The sequence below is a fragment of the Anopheles marshallii genome, assembly GCF_943734725.1.
Source record: "Anopheles marshallii chromosome X unlocalized genomic scaffold, idAnoMarsDA_429_01 X_unloc_86, whole genome shotgun sequence".
Classification (NCBI taxonomy): domain Eukaryota; kingdom Metazoa; phylum Arthropoda; class Insecta; order Diptera; family Culicidae; genus Anopheles; species Anopheles marshallii.
Window position 1 is genome coordinate 32501 of NW_026525938.1, and position 12500 is coordinate 45000.

The window sequence follows — 12500 nt, forward strand, 5'->3', positions numbered from 1 at the left end:
CGAGGAGCATCGCTGTCCTCCAAGTGGTCGTTCAGCCGATCTAAGATCAGCCGTTCGAACCCCTTGGCGACTGCTCCCAGCATTAGCAGCGGGCGGTGCGACGACGGATCGCCCGGCGGCTTACCTGGCTTCGTGACCAACACAAGGCGTGCCTCCTTCCATGCCGCAGGAAACTCCCCTCGCTCGAGCAGCTGATTGTACACCTTGGCGAAGACCTCCGGGTGCTTCCGCATTGCCGCCTTCACTGCGGCATTCGGGATGCCGTCCAGCCCTGGCGCCTTGGAGGTGGCCATCCGCTCGGCCAGCGAAAGAATTTCCGAGCTCGTGACCGGTCTCAGAGCCTCACTGCACGCGTCGATGTCCGGCCACTCAAATGCCGGATGGTCCGGGAACAAGGCTTCGACGATCGGACCTAGTACGGCTCGGTCCGTTTCCGGTGGTGCCCTGTTACGTAGTTTTGCTCGAACAACCTTGTAACCGAGTCCGAACACCTCGGCTTCGACCCCATCGATCAGCTCTTGCATACTGTCTTCCTTACTGCTGTGAATGGCGGCCTGCAGCAATCGTCGACAGTTCTGCAGCCTGGCCGACGTCACCGCACGTTCCGGAGGTTGGGCCCTGCGATGGGCGGCCTCCGCTGCTCCGCATTCCTCCCTCAGGCGCTCAATCTCTGGAGACCACCAGTACACCTGGGGCTTGCGATGGAAAGTAGCCCCGTGTACTCTCTCCATGATCTCATCGCACGCCTGGGTCAGTCCGCCGATCAGCCCCTCCGGAGTTGCGACCTGCTCAAAGTGGCCGCATGTGAGGGCGATGTCGAAGCACTTGTTATCGAATTGCGTCGTCTTCCACCGGGTCCCGGCGTGTCTGGCTATCCCGTCTCGACTTCGCTGCTGCTGCTTGCCTCGTCGCGTGGGACGTTGTCCTGGGACGCCCACCTGGAACTGGACGTAGGCATGGTCGCTGCTGGAAAAGCGATCGAGCACGCGCCAGGAGTCCGGTCGCGCAATAGTTTGGCTGGCAAAGGAAACGTCAACAACGCTTTCCCGCGCAACCCCGTTGCCCTTGAAAGTGGGCACGTTGCCGCGGTTCAGCGTATGCAGCGCCAGCTGCTCCACCACGCTCAGGAGCTCCTGCCCCTTCCGGGTGGTGCGCGCACTCCCCCACTCCTCGTTCCAGGCGTTGAAGTCCCCGGCCAGGACTGATGTTGCGTGTCCGACCAGCGACACCTCCACCGCACCGAGGAAGCTTTCGAAGTCTTCGATGCCGCTGCTGGGTGGCACGTAGCAGCTGGCGAACGTTACTCCCGCTATGGTGGCCACCACGAGTCCCGGGACGACGCTCCCCCAAAGCCGTTGAATAGGGTACGCCCCTGTTGCTATTATCGCCACGCTCTACAGGGATAACTGGCTTGTGGCCGCCAAGCGTTCATAGCGACGTGGCTTATTGATCCTTCGATGTCGGCTCTTCCTATCATTGTGAAGCAAAATTCACCAAGCGTAGGATTGTTCACCCTTTCAAGGGAACGTGAGCTGGGTTTAGACCGTCGTGAGACAGGTTAGTTTTACCCTACTGGTGTGTGCTGTATGCTGCTATCTTAACGGAATTCCTGTGCAGTACGAGAGGAACCACAGGTACGGACCACTGGCTCAATACTAGTTCGACCGGACTTTGGTATGACGCTACGTCCGCTGGATTATGCCTGAACGCCTCTAAGGTCGTATCCAATCCGAGCTGATAGCGCATCATAAACCCATTAGGTGATCGGAAGCTAGCGGGCTTAACAACCCTCTGAGATCCGTCGGTGCTGCCCCGTGCACACTGCCGTCTCATCCCCGCTATAGCACTAGACTGAGCCGCAACGGGCGGGTGCACGCTGCACGTGGAAGTACCTTATCACAGGGAACCCTGGTGGCTGTGCTCCCGTCGACCGTGGATACAACTAGTTTCGACACCTTCGACCGCCCGCAAACGACGGGACTACAGGCTGGGAGCTGCGAGTTGTAGAGATGCGTTCGCATCGATCCTCTCAGGCGACCCATGCTTGGTGGTGAAGTGGTTAGTTCGTGGAGTATAGGCTTGCTGCACTCGACAAGAGTGCTGCTTGCAAGGCTGTGGTGGTACGTATGGTAGTTGATGAGCATAGGCTTGCTGCACTCGACAAGAGTGCTGCTTGCAAGCCTATGGTGGTACGTGTACGGTAGTTGATGTGAGCATAGGCTTGCTGCACTCGACAAGAGTGCTGCTTGCAAGCCTATGGGTGGTGTGGTGTGTGGTGCATGATTAGCCTTTCAAGGAAGATGTGTCCTTGGGGCTAATCGGTTATTTTTATAAGTCCGGGAAACCTTTCTCGTCGGGATTCTTATCCTAAGCAACCACGAAAGCTTCCAAGAGTTGAAACATTGCCTATCAAGTAGGCCGTACCAGCCCATAGCAAACCAACCAAGATAATCTAACAGGCCAAGATTGGTTGGAGAATTCAAAATTTTGCTAAGTCCATGGCCACCATAAGCCATTTCTACCAAGAAGGCCACGAACAGTGCTTAGCAACCACGAAAGCTTCCAAGAGTTGAAACATTGCCTATCAAGTAGGCCGTAGCAGCCCATAGCAACCCAACCAAGATACTCTAACAGGCCAAGATTGGTTGGAGAATTCAAAATTTGGCTAAGTCCATGGCCACCATAAGCCATTTCTATCAAGAAGGCCATGGACAGTGCTTAGCAACCACGAAAGCTTCCAAGAGTTGAAACATTGCCTATCAAGTAGGCCGTAGCAGCCCATAGCAACCCAACCAAGATACTCTAACAGGCCAAGATTGGTTGGAGACTTCAAAATTTGGCTAAGTCCATGGCCACCATAAGCCATTTCTATCAAGAAGGCCATGGACAGTGCTTAGCAACCACGAAAGCTTCCAAGAGTTGAAACATTGCCTATCAAGTAGGCCGTAGCAGCCCATAGCAACCCAACCAAGATACTCTAACAGGCCAAGATTGGTTGGAGAATTCAAAATTTGGCTAAGTCCATGGCCACCATAAGCCATTTCAATCAAGAAGGCCATGGACAGTGCTTAGCAACCACGAAAGCTTCCAAGAGTTGAAACATTGCCTATCAAGTAGGCCGTACCAGCCCATAGCAAACCAACCAAGATACTCTAACAGGCCAAGATTGGATCTCAAAATGTTGCTAAGTCCATGGCCACCATAAGCCATTTCTATCAAGAAGGCCATGGACAGTTCTAAACAACCACGAAAGCTTCCAAGAGTTGAAACATTGCCTATCAAGTAGGCCGTAGCAGCCCATAGCAACCCAACCAAGATAATCTAACAGGCCAAGATTGGTTGGAGATTTCAAAATTTGGCTAAGTCCAGATTTTTCTACCCTTCGGGAAAACAACCCTAGTTCACCAAGTTGAACGCGAAAAACTGTCCATAGGATACGCACAAAACGTTTATTGAGTTGGTCACCATATGTGGAAATTATGGTGAAAATAAGCCAAGTTCCGGAGTTTTTAACTCACACGAAACCACGAAAAACTTTCATTAGGAAAACTTGGTTGGAGCACCCTACTGCAGAACACACCGACATGGACGAAAGGGTCGATTGGCTAAGAGAAAAAATTTTTGCGGGACCACTCAAAACATCATAGTTAGACCTAGCAAATGATGAAAAGTGAAACCCGCGATCGATTGGAGAAACCTTATTTTACACTGAAAAATTCCACATAAGGAAAATTTGTATGGAGCACCCTACTGCAGAGCACACCGACAGGGCCGGGAAGGAAGGCCCGGTCCAAGAAAAAATTTTTGCGGGACCACTCAAAACATCATAGTTAGACCTAGCAAATGATGAAAAGTGAAACCCGCGATCGATTGGAGAAACCTTATTTTACACTGAAAAATTCCACATAAGCAAAATTTGTATGGAGCACCCTACTGCAGAACACACCGACAGGGCCGGGAAGGAAGGCCCGGTCCAAGAAAAAATTTTTGCGGGACCACTCAAAACATCATAGTTAGACCTAGCAAATGATGAAAAGTGAAACCCGCGATCGATTGGAGAAACCTTATTTTACACTGAAAAATTCCACATAAGCAAAATTTGTATGGAGCACCCTACTGCAGAACACACCGACAGGGCCGGGAAGGAAGGCCCGGTCCAAGAAAAAATTTTTGCGGGACCACTCAAAACATCATAGTTAGACCTAGCAAATGATGAAAAGTGAAACCCGCGATCGATTGGAGAAACCTTATTTTACACTGAAAAATTCCACATAAGGAAAATATGTATGGAGCACCCTACTGCAGAGCACACCGACAGGGCCGGGAAGGAAGGCCCGGTCCAAGAAAAAATTTTTGCGGGACCACTCAAAACATCATAGTTAGACCTAGCAAATGATGAAAAGTGAAACCCGCGATCGATTGGAGAAACCTTATTTTACACTGAAAAATTCCACATAAGCAAAATTTGTATGGAGCACCCTACTGCAGAACACACCGACAGGGCCGGGAAGGAAGGCCCGGTCCAAGAAAAAATTTTTGCGGGACCACTCAAAACATCATAGTTAGACCTAGCAAATGATGAAAAGTGAAACCCGCGATCGATTGGAGAAACCTTATTTTACACTGAAAATTCCACATAAGGAAAATTTGTATGGAGCACCCTACTGCAGAGCACACCGACAGGGCCGGGAAGGAAGGCCCGGTCCAAGAAAAAATTTTTGCGGGACCACTCAAAACATCATAGTTAGACCTAGCAAATGATGAAAAGTGAAACCCGCGATCGATTGGAGAAACCTTATTTTACACTGAAAAATTCCACATAAGGAAAATATGTATGGAGCACCCTACTGCAGAGCACACCGACAGGGCCGGGAAGGAAGGCCCGGTCCAAGAAAAAATTTTTGCGGGACCACTCAAAACATCATAGTTAGACCTAGCAAATGATGAAAAGTGAAACCCGCGATCGATTGGAGAAACCTTATTTTACACTGAAAAATTCCACATAAGGAAAATTTGTATGGAGCACCCTACTGCAGAGCACACCGACAGGGCCGGGAAGGAAGGCCCGGTCCAAGAAAAAATTTTTGCGGGACCACTCAAAACATCATAGTTAGACCTAGCAAATGATGAAAAGTGAAACCCGCGATCGATTGGAGAAACCTTATTTTACACTGAAAAATTCCACATAAGGAAAATTTGTATGGAGCACCCTACTGCAGAGCACACCGACAGGGCCGGGAAGGAAGGCCCGGTCCAAGAAAAAATTTTTGCGGGACCACTCAAAACATCATAGTTAGACCTAGCAAATGATGAAAAGTGAAACCCGCGATCGATTGGAGAAACCTTATTTTACACTGAAAAATTCCACATAAGGAAAATTTGTATGGAGCACCCTACTGCAGAGCACACCGACAGGGCCGGGAAGGAAGGCCCGGTCCAAGAAAAAATTTTTGCGGGACCACTCAAAACATCATAGTTAGACCTAGCAAATGATGAAAAGTGAAACCCGCGATCGATTGGAGAAACCTTATTTTACACTGAAAAATTCCACATAAGGAAAATTTGTATGGAGCACCCTACTGCAGAGCACACCGACAGGGCCGGGAAGGAAGGCCCGGTCCAAGAAAAAATTTTTGCGGGACCACTCAAAACATCATAGTTAGACCTAGCAAATGATGAAAAGTGAAACCCGCGATCGATTGGAGAAACCTTATTTTACACTGAAAAATTCCACATAAGGAAAATTTGTATGGAGCACCCTACTGCAGAGCACACCGACAGGGCCGGGAAGGAAGGCCCGGTCCAAGAAAAAATTTTTGCGGGACCACTCAAAACATCATAGTTAGACCTAGCAAATGATGAAAAGTGAAACCCGCGATCGATTGGAGAAACCTTATTTTACACTGAAAATTCCACATAAGGAAAATTTGTATGGAGCACCCTACTGCAGAGCACACCGACAGGGCCGGGAAGGAAGGCCCGGTCCAAGAAAAAATTTTTGCGGGACCACTCAAAACATCATAGTTAGACCTAGCAAATGATGAAAAGTGAAACCCGCGATCGATTGGAGAAACCTTATTTTACACTGAAAAATTCCACATAAGGAAAATTTGTATGGAGCACCCTACTGCAGAGCACACCGACAGGGCCGGGAAGGAAGGCCCGGTCCAAGAAAAAATTTTTGCGGGACCACTCAAAACATCATAGTTAGACCTAGCAAATGATGAAAAGTGAAACCCGCGATCGATTGGAGAAACCTTATTTTACACTGAAAAATTCCACATAAGGAAAATTTGTATGGAGCACCCTACTGCAGAGCACACCGACAGGGCCGGGAAGGAAGGCCCGGTCCAAGAAAAAATTTTTGCGGGACCACTCAAAACATCATAGTTAGACCTAGCAAATGATGAAAAGTGAAACCCGCGATCGATTGGAGAAACCTTATTTTACACTGAAAAATTCCACATAAGGAAAATTTGTATGGAGCACCCTACTGCAGAGCACACCGACAGGGCCGGGAAGGAAGGCCCGGTCCAAGAAAAAATTTTTGCGGGACCACTCAAAACATCATAGTTAGACCTAGCAAATGATGAAAAGTGAAACCCGCGATCGATTGGAGAAACCTTATTTTACACTGAAAATTCCACATAAGGAAAATTTGTATGGAGCACCCTACTGCAGAGCACACCGACAGGGCCGGGAAGGAAGGCCCGGTCCAAGAAAAAATTTTTGCGGGACCACTCAAAACATCATAGTTAGACCTAGCAAATGATGAAAAGTGAAACCCGCGATCGATTGGAGAAACCTTATTTTACACTGAAAAATTCCACATAAGGAAAATTTGTATGGAGCACCCTACTGCAGAGCACACCGACAGGGCCGGGAAGGAAGGCCCGGTCCAAGAAAAAATTTTTGCGGGACCACTCAAAACATCATAGTTAGACCTAGCAAATGATGAAAAGTGAAACCCGCGATCGATTGGAGAAACCTTATTTTACACTGAAAAATTCCACATAAGGAAAATTTGTATGGAGCACCCTACTGCAGAGCACACCGACAGGGCCGGGAAGGAAGGCCCGGTCCAAGAAAAAATTTTTGCGGGACCACTCAAAACATCATAGTTAGACCTAGCAAATGATGAAAAGTGAAACCCGCGATCGATTGGAGAAACCTTATTTTACACTGAAAAATTCCACATAAGGAAAATTTGTATGGAGCACCCTACTGCAGAGCACACCGACAGGGCCGGGAAGGAAGGCCCGGTCCAAGAAAAAATTTTTGCGGGACCACTCAAAACATCATAGTTAGACCTAGCAAATGATGAAAAGTGAAACCCGCGATCGATTGGAGAAACCTTATTTTACACTGAAAAATTCCACATAAGGAAAATTTGTATGGAGCACCCTACTGCAGAGCACACCGACAGGGCCGGGAAGGAAGGCCCGGTCCAAGAAAAAATTTTTGCGGGACCACTCAAAACATCATAGTTAGACCTAGCAAATGATGAAAAGTGAAACCCGCGATCGATTGGAGAAACCTTATTTTACACTGAAAAATTCCACATAAGGAAAATTTGTATGGAGCACCCTACTGCAGAGCACACCGACAGGGCCGGGAAGGAAGGCCCGGTCCAAGAAAAAATTTTTGCGGGACCACTCAAAACATCATAGTTAGACCTAGCAAATGATGAAAAGTGAAACCCGCGATCGATTGGAGAAACCTTATTTTACACTGAAAAATTCCACATAAGGAAAATTTGTATGGAGCACCCTACTGCAGAGCACACCGACAGGGCCGGGAAGGAAGGCCCGGTCCAAGAAAAAATTTTTGCGGGACCACTCAAAACATCATAGTTAGACCTAGCAAATGATGAAAAGTGAAACCCGCGATCGATTGGAGAAACCTTATTTTACACTGAAAAATTCCACATAAGGAAAATTTGTATGGAGCACCCTACTGCAGAGCACACCGACAGGGCCGGGAAGGAAGGCCCGGTCCAAGAAAAAATTTTTGCGGGACCACTCAAAACATCATAGTTAGACCTAGCAAATGATGAAAAGTGAAACCCGCGATCGATTGGAGAAACCTTATTTTACACTGAAAAATTCCACATAAGGAAAATTTGTATGGAGCACCCTACTGCAGAGCACACCGACAGGGCCGGGAAGGAAGGCCCGGTCCAAGAAAAAATTTTTGCGGGACCACTCAAAACATCATAGTTAGACCTAGCAAATGATGAAAAGTGAAACCCGCGATCGATTGGAGAAACCTTATTTTACACTGAAAAATTCCACATAAGGAAAATTTGTATGGAGCACCCTACTGCAGAGCACACCGACAGGGCCGGGAAGGAAGGCCCGGTCCAAGAAAAAATTTTTGCGGGACCACTCAAAACATCATAGTTAGACCTAGCAAATGATGAAAAGTGAAACCCGCGATCGATTGGAGAAACCTTATTTTACACTGAAAAATTCCACATAAGGAAAATTTGTATGGAGCACCCTACTGCAGAGCACACCGACAGGGCCGGGAAGGAAGGCCCGGTCCAAGAAAAAATTTTTGCGGGACCACTCAAAACATCATAGTTAGACCTAGCAAATGATGAAAAGTGAAACCCGCGATCGATTGGAGAAACCTTATTTTACACTGAAAAATTCCACATAAGGAAAATTTGTATGGAGCACCCTACTGCAGAGCACACCGACAGGGCCGGGAAGGAAGGCCCGGTCCAAGAAAAAATTTTTGCGGGACCACTCAAAACATCATAGTTAGACCTAGCAAATGATGAAAAGTGAAACCCGCGATCGATTGGAGAAACCTTATTTTACACTGAAAAATTCCACATAAGGAAAATTTGTATGGAGCACCCTACTGCAGAGCACACCGACAGGGCCGGGAAGGAAGGCCCGGTCCAAGAAAAAATTTTTGCGGGACCACTCAAAACATCATAGTTAGACCTAGCAAATGATGAAAAGTGAAACCCGCGATCGATTGGAGAAACCTTATTTTACACTGAAAAATTCCACATAAGGAAAATTTGTATGGAGCACCCTACTGCAGAGCACACCGACAGGGCCGGGAAGGAAGGCCCGGTCCAAGAAAAAATTTTTGCGGGACCACTCAAAACATCATAGTTAGACCTAGCAAATGATGAAAAGTGAAACCCGCGATCGATTGGAGAAACCTTATTTTACACTGAAAAATTCCACATAAGGAAAATTTGTATGGAGCACCCTACTGCAGAGCACACCGACAGGGCCGGGAAGGAAGGCCCGGTCCAAGAAAAAATTTTTGCGGGACCACTCAAAACATCATAGTTAGACCTAGCAAATGATGAAAAGTGAAACCCGCGATCGATTGGAGAAACCTTATTTTACACTGAAAAATTCCACATAAGGAAAATTTGTATGGAGCACCCTACTGCAGAGCACACCGACAGGGCCGGGAAGGAAGGCCCGGTCCAAGAAAAAATTTTTGCGGGACCACTCAAAACATCATAGTTAGACCTAGCAAATGATGAAAAGTGAAACCCGCGATCGATTGGAGAAACCTTATTTTACACTGAAAAATTCCACATAAGGAAAATTTGTATGGAGCACCCTACTGCAGAGCACACCGACAGGGCCGGGAAGGAAGGCCCGGTCCAAGAAAAAATTTTTGCGGGACCACTCAAAACATCATAGTTAGACCTAGCAAATGATGAAAAGTGAAACCCGCGATCGATTGGAGAAACCTTATTTTACACTGAAAAATTCCACATAAGGAAAATTTGTATGGAGCACCCTACTGCAGAGCACACCGACAGGGCCGGGAAGGAAGGCCCGGTCCAAGAAAAAATTTTTGCGGGACCACTCAAAACATCATAGTTAGACCTAGCAAATGATGAAAAGTGAAACCCGCGATCGATTGGAGAAACCTTATTTTACACTGAAAAATTCCACATAAGGAAAATTTGTATGGAGCACCCTACTGCAGAGCACACCGACAGGGCCGGGAAGGAAGGCCCGGTCCAAGAAAAAATTTTTGCGGGACCACTCAAAACATCATAGTTAGACCTAGCAAATGATGAAAAGTGAAACCCGCGATCGATTGGAGAAACCTTATTTTACACTGAAAAATTCCACATAAGGAAAATTTGTATGGAGCACCCTACTGCAGAGCACACCGACAGGGCCGGGAAGGAAGGCCCGGTCCAAGAAAAAATTTTTGCGGGACCACTCAAAACATCATAGTTAGACCTAGCAAATGATGAAAAGTGAAACCCGCGATCGATTGGAGAAACCTTATTTTACACTGAAAAATTCCACATAAGGAAAATTTGTATGGAGCACCCTACTGCAGAGCACACCGACAGGGCCGGGAAGGAAGGCCCGGTCCAAGAAAAAATTTTTGCGGGACCACTCAAAACATCATAGTTAGACCTAGCAAATGATGAAAAGTGAAACCCGCGATCGATTGGAGAAACCTTATTTTACACTGAAAAATTCCACATAAGGAAAATTTGTATGGAGCACCCTACTGCAGAGCACACCGACAGGGCCGGGAAGGAAGGCCCGGTCCAAGAAAAAATTTTTGCGGGACCACTCAAAACATCATAGTTAGACCTAGCAAATGATGAAAAGTGAAACCCGCGATCGATTGGAGAAACCTTATTTTACACTGAAAAATTCCACATAAGGAAAATTTGTATGGAGCACCCTACTGCAGAGCACACCGACAGGGCCGGGAAGGAAGGCCCGGTCCAAGAAAAAATTTTTGCGGGACCACTCAAAACATCATAGTTAGACCTAGCAAATGATGAAAAGTGAAACCCGCGATCGATTGGAGAAACCTTATTTTACACTGAAAAATTCCACATAAGGAAAATTTGTATGGAGCACCCTACTGCAGAGCACACCGACAGGGCCGGGAAGGAAGGCCCGGTCCAAGAAAAAATTTTTGCGGGACCACTCAAAACATCATAGTTAGACCTAGCAAATGATGAAAAGTGAAACCCGCGATCGATTGGAGAAACCTTATTTTACACTGAAAAATTCCACATAAGGAAAATTTGTATGGAGCACCCTACTGCAGAGCACACCGACAGGGCCGGGAAGGAAGGCCCGGTCCAAGAAAAAATTTTTGCGGGACCACTCAAAACATCATAGTTAGACCTAGCAAATGATGAAAAGTGAAACCCGCGATCGATTGGAGAAACCTTATTTTACACTGAAAAATTCCACATAAGGAAAATTTGTATGGAGCACCCTACTGCAGAGCACACCGACAGGGCCGGGAAGGAAGGCCCGGTCCAAGAAAAAATTTTTGCGGGACCACTCAAAACATCATAGTTAGACCTAGCAAATGATGAAAAGTGAAACCCGCGATCGATTGGAGAAACCTTATTTTACACTGAAAATTCCACATAAGGAAAATTTGTATGGAGCACCCTACTGTGGTCACCATCGGTCGAGTTGGTCGAGACGGGCAAAAAATTTTTTTTTCCATATCGTCTCAAAACATGATTTATGGACCTTGTAAATGTTGAAAAGTGAAACGAAATCACTTTTGGAGCGATGAAAATTTTGTATGGGAGGTCCCTACCCGGAACAAATTTTACTAGTAAAGTCATCATTCCGCGACGAGAAATTTGAAAATGGTCAAATATGGTTAAGATGTCATGTTCATTCCCTACTATGGGGGACCAGGTCGTCACGAAAAAATTTTTTTCTCGACCTGGTCAAATGTGGTTCTGCGACGGAGGTTAAACTAATATTGCATAATTTGGCCCAAAAACCCCCCTCTGTCAGATATTGTACCCGTTCAAGAGCAATAGCAGACCACATAAGTTGAGCTTTGAGGTATCTGAAAGTTGAATATAGAGCGAGGTTCTAAGCGAAGGGATAGCTTAACGTTGAGCATTGAACGCAAAAAAGCTTAGAGATAAGCTTATTATATAACGATTGTGGTGCAGGACACAGCTTAACGTTGAGCTTTGAACGCACATGGCTAGAACTAAGCTAAGAGATACCTATAGTGGTGCATGGAACTGCTCACAAGTTGAGCTTCGAGAAGTCCAAAGGCAAAATGTAGAGCGAGGTTCTAAGCGAAGGGATAGCTTAACGTTGAGCATTGAACGCAAAAAAGCTTAGAGATAAGCTTATTATATAAGGATTGTGGTGCAGAACACAGCTTAACGTTGAGCTTTGAACGCACATGGCTAGAACTAAGCTAAGAGATACGGGTAGTGGTGCATGGAACTGCTCACAAGTTGAGCTTCGAGAAGTCCAAAGGCAAAATATAGAGAGAGGTCCTAGCAGCCTAAAAAACTTCTAGGGCCGACAGCTCACAAGTTGAGTTTCGAACGCAATTAGGCTACCCTGGTAGCCTTGATTTGAAAGCATTAAGGCAATGATATGGTAGAATGCCCGATCTTAAACCTATTGACAGAGAATGTGTACGAGTAAGCATAGATGTGGAGGAGCACATACCCTAAACAGTCCCGAAAGATGGTTAGCTAA

At 46.7% G+C, this 12500-nt stretch overlaps 1 pseudogene; it reads left to right on the forward strand.

Annotated features, from left to right (window-relative positions):
• LOC128717710 (large subunit ribosomal RNA) overlaps positions 1-2056 on the forward strand; it is a 7671-nt pseudogene extending 5615 nt beyond the window's left edge.
• Positions 2057-12500: the final 10444 nt, after the last annotated feature.